The 16,633-nt window shown below is 34.2% G+C and overlaps 1 pseudogene; it reads right to left on the bottom strand.

Moving 5' to 3' along the window:
- Positions 1 to 10,471: 10,471 nt before the first annotated feature.
- Positions 10,472 to 10,609, bottom strand: LOC145286685 (U2 spliceosomal RNA; annotated as a pseudogene).
- Between the last annotated feature and the right edge of the window lie 6,024 nt (positions 10,610 to 16,633).

The raw sequence follows: 16,633 nt of genomic DNA, 5'->3' as shown, positions 1-16,633 counted from the left end.
TATGCTGTTGCCATAGTCCTAATAATGCCAGAGAGAAGAGGGGTGCAAATATAGAATTATCTTTCGTTTATTATCAGGTTCAGTTGCTGACGAGTTCGGCCGATGACTGTCTATATGTCACTGTTTTGTTGGATTGAAATCAGTCTTCTTATATTTCGATTTCCGTTCGGCGACGTTCGCTTCTTTTGATCTTTTTCACAACACCAAAGTCCCGACGTTAAGAGTTTCAAAATATCTAAGCACTAACTTCGTGTTCGGACATGCGCACAAAACACCAACTGACTCTCGCTGCTCCTGATGCCGATAATGACCGAGCAAGATGGCCGACTATTGAATCAAGCTTCGATCGGAAGTATGGTGTCCGGCTTTGCGGGGAATTAATTGTCATATCGTCGAACTATAAATAGAAACGTTTACGGCGGCAAAAATATTTCTTTAGATTTTTTATAACTTCTAAATAACATAATCATTTGTTCATAACTTATGTAAAAACAAAATGGCTGCCAGTCAATGTGCGTTCATCACGTTTTGAGTCAGTGCACATTCCTTGCTCAGAATTTATGTCCAGCTAGACTTTTTAATCCCCTCCCTATTTCCTGCTTCTCTAACTATACTAACCTGCAGAAGTTTGCTAAATAGGTTTGTCGAGGGTACATACGTCTATATCTTAGTGTCCCGGTTTTGGTGGTTATTAACACACTCCCCCTGCATGACCAGAAGGTGATTTGGCCGTATGCGGAAGGATACATAAGCAACCAGAATGCAATCCCACAATTCCCTTTCCTTTCTCGATCTCTTTTTCGTCCGGACAGCATAGGGTGAGCACGTGTTATTTCCCCTTTCTGTAAACGAGAGGGGGGCATCCCCTCTCTCTCAGCATTAGTTAAGGTTAGCTAGTTTTAATTGTGGAAGTTAATTATTTGTAATATTTTCTTGTAAAAAAAAGATAAATAGTTCATTATATTTCTCATATATATTGCAATCTGTGTTGTGTGATTTTGTGTCTGCCTTAAATGTCTGCATAAAAGAACGAAGCGGGCCTGAAGACGAAGGAAGGTTCCAACCAGAATGCCACCAGAGTGAAGACGTCATCTCGAGAGAATGAAGCAGCCACACAGTCACACCCAACACCTCAGGTATGCATTTCATATTGATACTCAGGCTCTAATGACTGGCCCATCTTCACATCATCATGGTAATCATCGATTTAAAAAAAAATTAGTAGTTAAGGTAGGTTAGTTAGTTTTAAAGTTTTGTTGGTTTTAAATCAATTGTAGGATACGTAAATTGTATGTTAATATTGTAGTATATATATATATATATATATTGTATACATTTTATAAAATAAATAGTTAATTATATTTCATATATATATATTGTATACATTTTATAAAATAAATAGTTAATTATATTTCATATATATATATATATATATATATATATATATATATATTGCGATTGTGTCGTGTTGTGTGTTTTTTGTGTCTGCCATAAATGTCTTCGTTAAAGAATGAAGCGGCCCTGAGGAAAAGGAAGATTCCAACCCGAATGCCACCAAATGTCAAGACGTTTTTCTGGGAGAAGGCGCTACACGGCCACATCTAACATCTCAGATATGCTTTTCTTCTTAATACTCAAACTCTAATGACTGACCCATCTTCTCTCTCTCTCTCTCTCTCTCTCTCTCTCTCTCTTTCTTTTTCTTTCTTTCTCTCTCTGTCTGGACCACCATGAGGTGAGCACGTATTTTCTGTACCTCTGTAAATGAACGGAGGGGAGCATCCCCCTCCTCATCACTAGTTAGGTTATTTAGTTAGTTTTACGGAAGTGATGGTGAAAATCAATTGTGAGATCTGCAAATTGTATGTTAATATCGTAATACATATATTGTATACATTTTATAAAAGAAATACTTAATTATATTTCTTATATAAATTGCGACATGTGTTGTGTGTTTTTGTGTTTACCATAAATCTTTTAAGTCAAATGAAGCGGCCCTGGAGACAAAGAAGGTTCCAACCCGAATACCACCAGAGTGAAAATGTCATCTTGAGAGAATGAAGGAGCCACACATTACTTTCTCTCTGAACTGCAGTTTCATGTGTTCTTTCAACCTCAAAACCTTTGCCTCCTGAGTATAAACTTTTATTTTCAACATGAAATTGTGAATGATCAGTTTGTGCTGTCGTCAGATATTCGTTCCATTCATCATTTTCAATCGTCTCATAATATTCTTCTTAATTCACCCAATAATCTCATTAATGTTGAGGATACACCCCTACTGCCTGGAATAATAAACTATTCCATGACGTCACTTCTGTCCATGATGTCATTTCTGGGTAACGAGGAGCAGTTTACTAAGTCAGAAGTGAACACGCTGAGAGTATGGTAGTCACCACTATTCCACAGTGAGCGAAGACACAGCTCAATTATCTTTCATGTATTTTCGTTAATAACATTTTTAATTAACTGTTACTGTGTTCTTCCTCATCAATTATTCAAATATTAACACCACAACACTGGCGACAAGGATAAGATTCAAACTATTTTCAAGATATTTGATTTCAAACCTCCTCAAGCAATAGGTCAGTTCGGAAAAGAAAGGTCACTGATCCACTAATGATTGATCCTAAATGAAAAAAGTACTAACAGCTTTTATGAACAAAAAGATTGGAAGGCCGGGAGGTGGGGGGGGACCACCCCTTCTGCCTGGAATAATGAACTATTATTCCATGACGTCACTTCCGGGTAACGAAGACCGGTTTACTAAGTCAGCCAGAGACGGACACGCAGATATAGCTCAATTATCTTTTTCATGTGTTTTCGTTAATGCATATTTATTTAACTGTTACTGTGTCTTATCAATTATTCAAATATTAACACCACAACAATTAACCGTATCTAATATAAAAGTTGATATATTAATAGATTCGGTTTCATTTAACAGCAATTAATAAAATTAGTCTTATTGAAAAAATTCTCTTTTCTGTATTGAGATGTATAAAGTTGGATGTGTATAAAACACACACACACACACACACACACACACACACACACAGAGTAATTTCCTAAACTAATAAACAAATCATGAATTTTGCAATATATATTTTAGGCAACATGCTGAGTAACATGCGCACATTCTTTTAAATTTACCATTTTGGGGGTGTGCCCACCCAAACCTACTTTTTAAAAAATAAATAAATAAATAAAAAATAAAATACAGAAAAGAATTTCTCTACATCAAACTGAGCTATATTAAATAATACATTTCTAAAAGGATTAGTGGATGCAAGTGTTAATACATGCTTGGTAAAATCCTAAACTATTGAATTTATTATGAACTGGAAGATTTACCCAGTATTGTCCATTATTAAACGCAACATTAAATTCCCTATAATAATAAAAAAATAAATAAATAAATGGAAATAAATTGACGTGTGCATGCGGGTATTATGTTTCCTCTAAACAGTTCACTTCTTGTCAGTGAAAAAAATTTATAAAATAAATTAAAAAATACTCGCGCCGAGATCAAAACCAAAACCTAAAGACAGTGAGTGAAGTACAATAACCATTAGGCCAACTTGACACGTTCTTTAAAAAGTGTTTTTAAACTTATTATTAACAGAATGTGAACAATTCGCACATGCGCAGTTGTGAAACAGTTGACAAACATTTAAAATTCCGACAACCCCAAGTACTAATTTTTCAATTTTAACCCTTTAACATTCCTTTTTTCCGAATAAAAATCGATTAAAGTTTTCTACATGTCTGAATACTCTATGTACCAAATTCAAAATTTGTAGATCAAAAAATTTGTTGAGTATATAGGTTGAGAAGTGTCCTCACACACATTTCATAGACATATAGATTATGGTATATATATATTATTGTCAGGTCATGTCATATGCTACTGGTACCATGTAACCCAGTACTACCTGCCTCATGGTCGGGTCACCGGCGACTAAACTGGTTCCCCCACCAGACTTGTCTGGTGAGGAGGGCGGCTAGTCTCCCTGAAGGATTAAAAACAAGACCTTCCAAAGGGCGAACAAACTCTTTTTGGGGGTCAACGGCCAACTAGCACCGTGTATATTTGTGTGTGTGTATTGGGGTGGAGAGGGTTCCGGTAAGCCGTGGTGAAGGTAACCTTTCTAGGAGAAGCAAATCTCTGATTTAAAAAACCATAAAGCAGAAGACCATTACCCGCATTAAGCTGGTCTGCAGTTTAATTTATTGCTAGCTATCTTGCTCTTGCTTGTTGCTGGATCTCAACATTTTGAACCGAGAGAGAGACTTAGCTGTCGTACAAAGCTAAGACTCTGTAACATCATATTTGTATAGATACTCCCTCAGGCATTTGGGCTCATGGATTTTTAAATGTCTGAGGGAGTGGCACTCGTCTGACAAGACATTGCAATCATCATCATCATATATATATATATTTTAGGCAACTAGGTGAGTAATGTGGACACAAATTTTGTGTGTGTGTGCAAACTTATTTAGAAGAAAAATTTTAAGCTTTATTGCTCATCAGCCCTATATTAGGGTAGGTCGATTTTGGAATGGTAACAGAGCGAGGGATGAGAAAGTTGCAAATTACCAGAAAAAAAAATATATATATATTTTTTCCCTTAAATTTTGTCGATATTTGAGGAAATGACTTTAAATTGTGAAATAATTTAGGATTTTGCTAAGATAACAAACGATGTCGGCTGGTAAAGATGAGACAAGGCATTAAATCAAATAAATGCAGTAAATATATGTAAGACTATATTTTTATTAGAAATATTAATGCTGTTCTTCAATAAATCAAGTAAAATATTTATTTTAAAATACAAATTTCAATTTCAGAATCCGGTCATCCGTGAAACGTAATTATCTCCCTTTGATATTGTTCATATCGTTAAATATTGAGACACAACATTCAATAATGCGAAACAAATAAAATATATTTCATTTTTAACTTAATGTAAAATTATGTTTTTTTTATATTTATATATAATAACTTATAAGTTGTTTTCAAGAAAAACATTTAAAAATTTTAATTAAAAATAAAAAAAAAATTTTTAATCCAAAATTTCTCTTTCGGATTTCATCACATTAAAAATACTTTGCATCTGTCTTTGCCCTTTAACCCACATGAAAAACTGACCTTGTCTAGGTTTAACCTCCTAGTGAGGCAAGTAAATAGTGACTTAATTACTTTTTTTTTTTAAATAAAAAAATAAAAAGTTGTAAATATTTATTTTAAAATTATGGGTTCTCATTCTAAAAATTTTACACAGATTTATTCTGTATATTTTAAGAAAATTTACATTTCATTATTAAAAAAAAAAAAAAATACTTTCTTAAAAAAAAAAAAAAATTTAAATGTTAATTTTTGTTTATTTTCTTTTATTAATATGTCATCATCAAGTACAAGCATTAATGATGCTTGGATTTCATGTTTTCCTATTTTATTTCCAATTTTATGTTATTAGATGTTATACAAATTTAATGAATACTAATAAATGTTCACTAACTTTGTAGAATGTCTAATAACTAGGGCTGTGACAACAGCATATGCTTTACAGTCTTTTGACTCTCAAGTATATATCCAACACAGACTGAGCTAACCAACTGAGAAGCACATCAGTCTATATAAAAACATATAAGATATCAACGAATATATACTCAAGAGTCAAAACAATGAAAAGAATATGCTGTTGTCACAGCTCTACTAATAACATATTACAATATCTTTGGCCATCAGACTAATGTGCTTCTGGACACAAGGTGCTTATCCACAAGAAATGTCTGGTAAACTTCACAGCCTCATTAGATTCACAATTGAAGTGTATGCAGTTTGCTGGTTTGAAATAAAAAGGGATAAGTTCCATAAACAACAACTGTATATTTTCAATATGATCAATAGAATCAAGAAACAGTCACCTGAAATTCAACAAATTACCTTATAAAATTTACAGCATATTGCTTTTGCTTTGCTGCCTGAAAATGTATTGTATGCTAAAATGTATTGTATGCTAAAATGTACGTTATGCTAAAATGTATTTTATGCTAAAATGTATGTTATGCTAAAATGTACGTTATGCTAAAATGTACGTTATGCTAAAATGTACGTTATGCTAAAATGTACGTTATGCTAAAATGTACGTTATGCTAAAATGTACGTTATGCTAAAATGTACGTTATGCTAAAATGTACGTTATGCTAAAATGTACGTTATGCTAAAATGTACGTTATGCTAAAATGTACGTTATGCTAAAAGGTACGCTATGCTAAAAGGTACGCTATGCTAAAAGGTATTGTATGCTATGGTTAAATCAGATTCGTTAGCAGTGAGGGGAGAAGCAATAAAAAAAATGTTGTCCATCAGGTAAGGAACTATTTATGCATATAATATTGATTAAATTGTTTATGTCAATTTATCGAGTCATTTTTAATTTATGTTTAATTTCATCTTGGAGTCTATATTCGTAACACCCTCCCCCTGACTAGAGAAATAAAACTAGAATCAGAGGACCAGGCCTTTATGTGCTTCAGACTAAATATGCAACACAATATTAGCTACTTGTATTTTCTCTACCGCTCTCCCTCAAACCAAGACTGTACCCTAATAAACAAAGTCTCAGACAGCATAGATATAGCACTCTCCCTCGATACTAGCACACAAATACATGTATTTGGTGACTTCAATGTCCACCACAGTAACTGGCAGGATTCTCAAATCACACAGACGTAGCTGGTAGCGCAACTCATAGCTTCTCTATATCTCATTCCCTATCTCAGTTGGTTACATTTCCGACACATTTCCCAGACCAGCAAGATCAACATGCCTCACTTCTAGATCTCTTTCTGACAACGGTTCCCGATGACTGTACAACAAATGCCCACAGCCCACTTGGGAATGCTGATCACGCTGTGATAATGGTAGAAATCAGCCTAAATTCTCGCCCTAAAACTGAAGACCCACTACTCAAAACAACGAGGTATTACAAAAAGGCTGATTGGGAAGCCATCAGGGAGCTCATTAGAGATGCCCCATGGCAAAATATATTTACTCTTCTAGCGGAACAGTGTGCAAATGAGACAACTGAATGGTTCAAAACTGCTATTGAAGCACATGTTCCCGCACGGAAATACTATAGCAAGCCCCACTCTCCCCAATGGTTTACTTCTGCTTGTGCAGCTGCCATTTGTCAAAGGCAGCATGCATTCCGCAGATTCAACCGACATAAGTCCAGCTCAAATAAACAGAAGTTTATAGAAGCTAGAAATAATTGTAAGAGAGTGATAGATACAGCTAAGACAGATTATTCTGAAACCACCAGAAAACGCATTGAAACACAGAAATTAGGAACCCGGGATTTTTGGAAAATCTACAACAGCGTAGTAAATAATGGACAGTCAACTATTCCCCCACTATCAAACAATCATGAGGTTGCTTGCACAGCAACTGACAAGGCTAATCTGCTTGCCAGTCAGTTTCAAACTCCACACTGAACTCGGTACACCACTCACTCCCTGATTTTCCTCTGCGAACAGACACCACACTAGACGATTTGAAAATCACCCCCTCTCAGGTACATGCTATTATAAAAAACCGAGACACCTCAAAAGCATGTGGACCAGATGTCATCCCGGCTGTGCTATTAAAAAAATGCTCTGCTGAGGTTACTCCAGTTCTCTTCAAACTTTACCATAAATGCCTTAACGAATCTTGCTTTCCCGACTGCTGGAAAACCGCCTCTATGGTACCAGTCTTCAAGAATTCTGGTGAAAGAACTGACCCACTAAATTATCGCCCCATTAGCCTCCTCCCGCTTTTCGCCAAAATATTTGAGTCCTTAGTTAATCAAGCTCTAGTCCAGCACCTAACAGCTGCTAAACTCCTGACTGACAAACAATATGGATTCAGGCAAACCCGTTCAACAGCAGATATCTTAACTGTAGTTTCTGAACGTATATACCGTTCATTGGACAAAACAGGGGAAGGTAGAGCGGTAGCCCTCGACATATCTAAGGCTTTTGACAGGGTATGGAACGATGGTCTTCTAAGGAAAATTAGATCATATGGAATCACTGGAAGAATTCATAATGTAATTAAATCCTTCTTAAGTAATAGAAAAATCAAAGTTGTCCTCGACGGTCGTACATCTAAACAATATGACATAAATGCAGGAGTATGTCAGGGGTCTATCCTTGGACTTTTATTATTCCTGATATTCATAAATGACCTCCCTGATAAAATTGTTTCGGGGATGGGTATATTTGCCGATGACACCACTCTCTATAACAGATATGAGGGGAAAACAAATGAACACATATCCAAGGAAATGGCAGAAACACTAGAGGATGACCTCCAATCTGTAGTGGAATGGGGACAAAAATGGATGGTCACATTCAATGCTGCTAAGACTAAGCTTGTTTCCTTCAATAACTACAAGAAACTTCCTCTACCATCAATACCAATGGCCAAGAACACATTGCCTGAAAGTACTTCTTTTAAACTCCTCGACCTAACGTTTACAGGGAATATGAACTGGAATAGATACATTGAGAGCATTGCCAAAGATACATTGAGAGCATTGCCAAGGCTGCTGCAAGGAAGGTTGGCTCCCTCTACAGTGCTAGAAAACTACTTACGCCTGACAGTATCCTATACCTCTATAAGGCCACCATTCGCCCATGAATGGAGTACTGTTGTCACAACTGGGCTGGTGCATCTGCTGCTTGTCTCTCGTTCCTGGACAGGGTTCAAAAGAGAGTTGCCAACCTGATAGGTCCTGAACTGTCATCTAGGCTTCAGCCTCTGTCCCATCACCTGTTCTACAAATACTTTAATGGTGAATGCTCTGACGAATTGAAAACACTTGTACCTCCTCGACGTAACTACCCCCGACAAACCCGACAAGCTACTAAGTCTCATCCCTTTACAGTAGAGATCCCTAGGTGCAAGAAAGCCTTTTACTCCAATAGTTTCTTCCCCTGAACAGCGGGTCTTTGGAACTCCCTTCCGGGATTCTGCTTTCCCAACTGCAATGATATGCAGAAGTTCAAGTGCAATGTTAACAAACATCTTTCTACTCATCTCCCTTCATAATGACCCTGCTAATTAAGTTCCTGATAGTAGCCCCCTGCTTCAAAGTGGCACTGTGCCTTGTTTGGGGTGAAAATTGAATTAAAAAAAAAAAAATCATAAGCATTAAAATAGATAAGCTTATATTTTTAAGTTAATGCAATAAAGTAATTTTATATTTGTTCAGGAGTGAGGAGCTGGCAAAAAAAAAAGATTTTTAAAAAAAATGACACAAATCAATATTAACGCCAATCATTGGTTCGAGTTAACTCATTTCACAGATTGGAGATTATGGACTGGCATTTACAGAAACATTTTCTGAAAATCTTTTAAAATGCTATCACCATTTTAATTTAATTAAGGTTAAAAGATGACTGTCAGAGTTGTCGATGATAATGGAAGGGGAGGGTAATTCTAGTTATCTTTTATTTGTTTTACCTTATTCATTTTATTTTGATTTTAAAAAAATTTTTGGTTTAAATATTAAAATTAATTTTTCTAACAAATTTATAAGATAAATATATGAAAAAAAAAAAAATTTTTCAATTTATTTATGTAGATGCTCTTTAATGTCATTTCCTCAAATAATGGTGCAAATAAGATCTAATTTTTTGGTATAAGCACTTATACTAATACACAACTTTTGGGGGTCTAGCCAAGTTGATGTATAAAGAAAAAAAAAAAAGTGAAAAATCGATATCCTTTACCCTATCTAGTCTTAAAATGTATCTCTTTCAACCCTTCCCCACCTATTTTTTTTTTTTTTTTTTTTTTTTTTTTTTTACATATTACATATATCTGTTGGGAGTTCTATATGTGCACTATGCATAAAGTAATATTAGCTTTCTGGATATGAAACAATCATTCATTTATGAACCCGACACCAACCATAATGACTAAGGCTATGACAACAGCATATTCTTTTCGTTGTCTTGATTCTCGGGTATATATCGGACACGGACACAGTGAATAAACCAAGAACCACATCACTCTGTATAAAAGCATATAAGATATCAACGGATACACACTCGAGAGTCAAAACAATTAAAAGAATATGGCAATAATCAAAGATTTGGACCATTATAATTATAGCTGGGGGATAAGTAAAACAAGGCCGATAGCCATTAGTCGCGTGCTCTCGTGTAATGAATGAATGCGTGAATGTAGGATTGAAATGAAATTCTTAAAGATAAATTAAAATGACCGAAAAATGGGCTGAAATGACTTAAATAAATAAAAAGTAAATGACTTAGAATGACTTTAATGAACTTAAGGATGAATTGAATGACCTTAAGAATGGATTGAATGCTTAAAAAATAACTGGAATCCTTCAAAAACAACTTGAATGATCTGGAGAATGCCTTGAATGGCTTTGAGACTGACTAGTGGTAAAGTGGGTGATCATTTTACATTAAATTAATACAGAAAAGTGATCCCCCACTTTATATCACAAAGTTACAAACATAAGTACAGCATGTAGTAAGAACAGATACTACACTTTGATCTTTGCCAAAAGGCCAAGAAAAGGGTATTTATTTGCTCCCCCACCGAGCAAATTAGGCACAAGGCCGATTTTTAATGTGAGTAGTGAATGGGAAATGGGGACCAGCTCCCCGGGGAGTAGGGGAGCTGGATAGTGACAATTGGTATGAAGGGTTGCCCCTACATCGACCAAGGTCTTGTATGTGGGGTGGCCCCCACATATGGTCTTTGCTTGCAGTATCTGCCGGAACAGATACTACACTTTACCAAAAGGCCAAGAAAAGCTTAAAAATCTAAGAACAGCATCTATTAACAACAGACCTTTGATCTTAACCAAAAAAGGCTAAGCACAAAAGTGTTACGGATAGTCAGACCAACCAACCGACGGAGTGACTTATAGAGTCGCTTACACACGACTAAAAATGTTATATCTTTGTTAAAACAAGCAATGAAATTTGCCACATCAGTGTATTTTTGTACAAGGAATTAGAATATGTCACTGAAAATCTCCAGAAATTAATGGTTTCCAAATAATCTGCAATAAATGCACATAAATATGCTACAATTCCTTTAAAATGCCATGAATCCATTAAAAGAAAAGAAGTTAGAGAACTTAAAATGCATTACAATTCAACTTTTATGTACAAAAAAACTGAAATCTAAATCCAGGAGTGTTTAAAAATGAATATATTGCAATATTTCTTTAGTATTATTGTAGATTTTGTAGATCCATTGCCCCTGCCCCATCTGACCACTTCTCCAAAATATGTGATTCTATCTTTTTAGACAATTAGGTATGAACACTTTAAAAAAATTTAATGAAAGGTAAACAAAAGGTATTTTAGAATTTAATGTAAAATGAGTCCCCATTTCGAGCCATTCTAGTATTTTAGGGGAGTTAATCTATTTTTTTTCTTTGGGAGAGAAACACTCTGCATTTTTTTTTTTTTTTTTTCTACAGATGATTATGTGTGGTCTTAAGAGGGTCTTTATGCAATTATGGGAGGATAGGGAGGCTTACTTTGACTTCGGATTAATGATAGGGCTAAGGAAAATTATGTGAACATCCTGCAGACTCGATAGAAAACAAGACAAAAACAATTTTAGAATTTAAAATAATTCACCAATTCGAAACCATTCTAGCGTTTTAGGACAGTTCACCAATTTATTTTTATGGGAGATAAATCATGTTCATTTTTCTTTAAAGAAGGATCTGTTTTTTTTTTGTTTTTTTAAGACAGTTATATGTAGCTTATAGAGGAATTTGGTGGGAGCTTGCCACTTGAACTTAGCATTATTGTTAGAGCTACAGGTTTTAGGATGCTTGCCACTCATACTTAGGGTTAGAGGTAAGATTAAGGGAGTATTTTTTTTAAAGAGCGTGTTTGACACTCATTTACGGCTAGTGGTTCATAATTATCGGCTTTTGAAAATGTTATGGCTTAGATTTTGAACATCGAATTACTTTTTAAAAATGCAAACTTATGTAAATGAGGGTGTGAAACTTTATTAAGACAAACAGCCAAAAATAAAGTTTATTTAAAACAAGTGACGTCACTAACAGAAAACGTGATGTTTGGAAAAGTGTCAAGTATTTTTTACCCACCTATTTAAATATCAAAAGAACTTTTTGCTGAAGTTGACAAATCGTTCACTCACAAATTTTGGATGAATTTGATTTTTATTTTCAACTAGCCTGGGTGTTGAGCAAAAACAAAAAAGTTGGAGTAGGCAGGCAGGCTTGAACTCGTGACGCAAAGGTGGGAAAGAAAGTGGAGGTTTGTGTAAGGGTGTTGGTTGAGAAGAAAAAAAAAAAAAAAAAAAAAAAGTGGTAGTAGGCAGGTAAGCTCAAACCTATACCAAAGGAGAAAAGAAAGTGAAAAAAAAAAAAAAAAAAAATGTGACGCATTAGCTGTTGTGCCAATCACCAAACCAGAAGTGACATAGGCTTAAATTAAGGCTAGACAACCGAAAAGAGGTGATGACTTTCGAAAATATCGGCGAAAAAAGTGACTCCTCCCTGTAGAAAAGTGCCAGGTGAAGGAATTAATGTTTTTGGCCAATTTTTCGATATTTGTCGTCCGAAGGGTCGAGCTTCAAAATGATACCAATCTTATGAAAATCCGTCGCCTGTCAAAAGTTTTTGCAAGACATATAAACATACATACATACATACATACATTTAAACAGACAGGTGAGATTTATATTATAGATTACATTTCTCAACCTTGTCTGAGTGACGCATTATTTCATTAGACTTTTCCAGTTTAAGATGTTTTGGGGGGATTTTTGGGTTTTTTTATTTCTTAACTTCCCTAGAGAATGAGCATCCTATACAAATATTTAAATATGGATTTTCCATTTTTTTTTTTTTCTTTTTTGAATAATCTAGTAGATTAGTGCCCATCCGATAATTTGTTGAAAACAATTGTTAAAAGAAAAAAAGTAAAATAAATGGAGTTTTTACCATTCGTAAACCTGAACCAAAAAAATTGTTTCATATTTTCGGTTGATAAAAGAAAAAAAAAAAAGTTTAATTCACCGACTAAAAATAAAAGGGAGATGAACAGCAAGATGTCTGTTCACATTACACTTAAACTTCTTGGCCTTCGGGACAAGATCAAAGTGTAGTATCTGTTCTTCAGATGCTGCACTTCTATTTCTTGTTCTCTTTCGGTGGAGGAGAAATCCTTCACGACTGAGAATTTTTATTTTTGTACCTTTTCTCCACGTTAAAAAACGACCCTGGTGTCTAACTCTGTCCTGTGGGGAGGCATAGTAAATAGGTACACTTAAACTTCTGCATGTCAGTACAGTTGGGAAAGCTGAATCTCGGAAAGAAGTTCCAAAGTCTAGCAGTTCTGGAGAAGAAATTATTGGAGTAGAAGGTTTTCTTACACCTAGGGATCTCTACTGTGTAGGGGTGGGATTTAGCTGCTTCTCAGGTTTGTTGTGGGTATTTACGTTGAGGGTGTACAAGTGCTTGTAGTTCGTCAGAGCATTCACCGTTAAAATACTTGTAGAACAGGCAGCTCCCTTCATAATAACCCTGCAACTTATGTCCCCGATAGTAGCCCTCTACTTCAAAAGGGCACTGTGCCTTGTTCAGGGTGGAAATTGAATTAAAAAACATAAAAAAAGTTTATGATCTGCTGTAATGAATGACGTCATAAAATGTCATCAGAGTACCGTTGTTCCATCTGGACAGCATGCAGTGTTAAGTTGATCATAGAGTTGAGACTAGATTCTCTGGTGCACCTCTAGTGGTCTTTATCAGGGCATTGGGAGATCTCCGGTTCAACATACAATCAATCCTCTATGATTGTGAAAAATGGTCAATAAAGTGATTGATCAGTGAAGTTTTTGGCAATAACTGCAGCATCTGCTGCATCTTGCATTGCTGGTTGGTTGACCATGTCCCAATTGTTCTCAACTAATACTTCAATCTAAAATGTCTGCTATCAGTTATCGTGCACCGACATTTCATTTGGAACATGGGCATGACGTTTGTCACCTTGAAGGAGGCTTAATTTGCAATGTAATCCTTCTTACCTATCTGCCTAGTGTACGTTATTATTTATTAATTCATTTGAAAGTATATTCATTTCCTAACAAAACAGACTTGAAGTGCTTTGCTTTTTAAAATATGACGATTTTAGTAGCACTACCTTTAAATCTGTTATTATCCAGAGCGGTTTTTCGTCCGTGTGTAATGCTATTTCGAGCACAACTAAATTTTATTCAACTAAAAAATATTTTAGAGGTTTTGGATTTCAGCTTCTTAAGCAGTTCAGCCACCACCTCAACAACCATCATCAGACAAGAAATGAAGGTATAGTAGCTGGGATTAATACAAATCATGCTCAAGTATAAAAAGACCCTCCCTATACACACATCTATTTGCAACTGTTCTTAATTTGCAGCTTTGATGATTTCTGCCAAAAGAAAAAAAAAAGACAAAAACATTTGGTTTAGAATTTTATTATTATTTAATGTCTTTGAAGTATTGTAAACCATTAAATACATGCTCCACACAGCAACAGTTGGTAGAAACAAAGTCTGTCACACTGTTTTTACCAGATCAGCAATACTTACAGCTGTCTGTATTCATCAATACAGAATGTTTTCTTTTTTGTCCGTAACCTCTTGTTACATAAAAAGGTGAAAAAGAATGTCTCGAATGTACAGGTTTTCCACGCGTAGAAAAGTTAATTGACAAATGTCCGTCATCCGTAGCAATTAGAGTCAAATACCGAGTAGAACATGGGGCAGCAGGGTTTGTACTTCCGCAAAAAAAGTTGCAGAGGAGGGGGAGGGGGCTTTTAATAACTGGAATTATGAGGAGAAGGGTAGATTTTTTGTTAAATTAAAAAAAATTTTTTTATTTACTGTTAAAAATGTAGGAGGTTAGATGTATCAGTCAAGAAAAGTAACACAAAAGCAAGAGAAAAAAAAAATTTTGTGTAAAAAATAAAGATTTTTTTTTTAAATTTCAGATCAAATATTCATACTAAAACCTGTTTTCGTTATGTGATTTCCAATTGTAAACATTTTATCAATAACAATCAGTCATTGATAAAGACTGAGTATATCATTCGTAAAAGTATTACAAATATAAACGAAAACACTGATGAGGATGGAGAAGAGGATTTAAGAGATTTACAGTAATTTACCTATATAAACTAAAACAGTAAATGTATGTGTGTGTGTGTGTGTGTGTAAATATTTAACTGATAAACTCTTAAACTACTTGTCACATGACACTGAAATTAACAGAAAATATTCATCATGCACCAAGGATGGTGTATGATGAGTAAAATCTTTGTTTGGATGGATGAACAAATTGTGTACAGAAGGCAGCAAGTCGAAATGCAAAATGTTCATTTTAACTTGCCGATATATTTGTATTAGTTTGTGCATACATAAAACTAATCACAGCTAAAAGTGATTTAATTTTATAAATCTCTTATCTGTCGGGTTAGCTGAAATGGTAGTAAACGCAGCTGAAACACCAACTGTTTTGGTTTCGAGTCTAGCTGATGGTACCCAATTTATTTTTTGAGGGGAACTTTTGAAATCAGTATCATATATAATATAATATTCATTAGAGAATTGGCTCTGTCATAACAAATATGAAATCTGCATGAATTAAAATATATTCAAGCACATTTTACGACCGGGCAAAGTCGGGTGCCCACCACTAGTATATAGTTAAAATAATTTATAAGAATTGGTTTGAGATCAAATGATAAGGGGGTTAGGTTTAAAAATAAATAGATCACATTTATTGTTTTAAGCAATGTTAAAACACTAACCAAACTTTCAAATGGAGACCCCAAAGGATGTAATTTAATAAAGCAAAATCTTAAATTTTAAATAAAAATAAGAAAAAAAAAAAGAAAATGTGAGAATTTTAAGAAACATGATTACATAACAGAATTAAAAATGGAAAAGAAACTCAGAAAAAAACTGCCCAGAAATGTTTTATACATCAAGTTATAAATTTAATTTTTAATTTTATCTAGAAAAAAATCATTTTAAGGGGGTAGTTTGTTAGAATCAACTAATATACTTATCAAAGTTTGGAAATGTTTTTTCTTCTTCCTTAAAATAATTAGTAAAACCAGTCAGCAGTAAGACAAGGACTAGAAAAGAAATATAAATAAAAATAACACTATTATCAGCAGTAAAAAAACCACCCCCAGCAAATATTGGTTTTCTAAAATGAACTTTTATAGAATTAGATAAAACACACTGTAAAGACTTTATTATTGTCATTATACGTATGTAAAATTAAAAATTGTTTTGTTTTTTTACAATTTTCTCAGATATTTTCTTATATTTAAAGAATCTTTTTTTTTTTAATCACAATCATTCCTTGATCTGAAATTTCAAGTGAATTTGAGATTTGAAAAAAAAAAAAAAAAAATTTCTATGAAAAAGAGAAATTAAGGATATTGCAAATAAAAAAAAATTTAAAAAATCAAGAAGATAAAGCCGTTTGCTTTTGTGTTACCCAAATAGACATAAGCAAATAAGAATCTTTAAAACACTTGTTAGTGTCTTCAATTT

The sequence above is a fragment of the Euprymna scolopes genome, chromosome 10 (genome assembly GCF_053919585.1).
Source record: "Euprymna scolopes isolate OS-2025 chromosome 10, ASM5391958v1, whole genome shotgun sequence".
In the NCBI taxonomy this organism is placed as follows: Eukaryota; Metazoa; Mollusca; class Cephalopoda; order Sepiida; family Sepiolidae; genus Euprymna; species Euprymna scolopes.
Note: the sequence above shows the minus strand (reverse complement) of the source record. Positions and strands in the feature narration are given on the sequence as shown.